The 1,332-nt window shown below is 47.0% G+C and overlaps 1 non-coding gene across 1 annotated transcript; it reads right to left on the reverse strand.

The window, feature by feature from the left end:
- Positions 1-291: 291 nt before the first annotated feature.
- On the reverse strand, positions 292-364 carry TRNAK-UUU (transfer RNA lysine (anticodon UUU)). The gene has a single exon. It is a non-coding gene; the product is annotated as a tRNA-Lys (tRNA).
- Positions 365-1,332: the final 968 nt, after the last annotated feature.

Consider the following 1,332-nt stretch of genomic DNA (forward strand, 5'->3'; position numbering starts at 1 on the left):
TTGCTGGGCTTTGATGCTGACCTTCTTTTTTTGAAAAGGGGAAGGTTTGATAAAGGAGCTTTTAAGCCCTTTTGCTGGATTGTTGGTCTGCAGCCCCGCCCTATAGAATAGAATGAATCCAATAAGGAGAGGCCTATGGATGACCGAGCCACTCTTATACTACTCCTTACCTCACCCCCTTCTCACTTAAAGGGCGAAGTCGCTGAAGCGAGTCTAAAGGCCAAAGAGTGATCTTTGAACGTTACTACGCATCCTTATTAATGAATAGGTATAGTGTAAGGTAGGTTTGTTTGGGTATAGCAGGACTTGAACCTGCGACCATTAGGTTAAAAGCCCAATGCTCTACCAACTGAGCTATACACCCCCAAAAAAGATAGATAGTAGTAAATAAAGATTGGTGCAGAAAAGAGGGCGGCCCCTCTTCTCATCATATTAAAGGGGCGCAGCTCTGTATGAGGCTCGTACTGCGGAGCAAGCGAAGAATAAGGGCGCGCGTTAGCACTCCTGCAAGAAAACGGCCTTACTCAACAAGCGCACCTTTATTAGTAAGTTGTTTCCACTCATTGAAGATTCTATCTACAAAAGAAGGTCAACGGGGGATACTAAAGTTGCTCTCACTGACACCATCTACGAGAAGGTGAGGAGGTCGTCTTTCTTTTCTTTCCGGCCGCCATACGGTTCGCCTTAAAGCCGGAGAAAGGGAGGAGCAGTTATCTATGTAATTACGGTCTTTGTTGGCCGTTGTTCCGGTCGAGCACTCTCTTTTCTTTGCTTTGTTCAATAGAGTCTTACCAAACAAGACTGACTTCTTACCAACCCGCGAAGGGTTGTGAAGTTGGACCAGGTACGAAGAATGAATCTATATCTGTGTACAGTACGGAAGTTGCTGGCCGGCGGCCGCTCAACTGTTCGAGCGCAATACAGTGGTGGTTGGTTCCGATTCGACAAGGGTAGAATGCCTGGTCGAAGGTCCAGTACAGTAGGTAGCAGGCGTGTTCGTTTTGGCTCCCGAGCGAGAACGAGAAAGAGGCGCTGCACCATTCTTGCTGCTATGTACGTGAACCTTGACTTGAGAGATTCATCCAATGGAACCCACACTCAAAGGAGGACCACAAGCTCGGGGCTCGACGAAACATAAAATATCAGCATTAAGAAACTGACTTATTGGGGTTAGCAGTGAAAGAAAGAGCCCGGCATTCATATGAATAGCTTAGTCTACTAAAATCAAAGAGGGACCAGCCTCATCGTGGTAATTATCGTTCACACTCTAATGTGACACGTTCCCTCCCAGTTATATGATCCACGGGATCAGTCGGCTAGAGAGCGGGGCTA

Source organism: Vigna unguiculata, unplaced genomic scaffold (genome assembly GCF_037176805.1).
Source record: "Vigna unguiculata cultivar grain cowpea cultivar isolate G323 ecotype 2 unplaced genomic scaffold, ASM3717680v1 ptg000095l, whole genome shotgun sequence".
Lineage (NCBI taxonomy): Eukaryota > Viridiplantae > Streptophyta > Magnoliopsida > Fabales > Fabaceae > Vigna > Vigna unguiculata.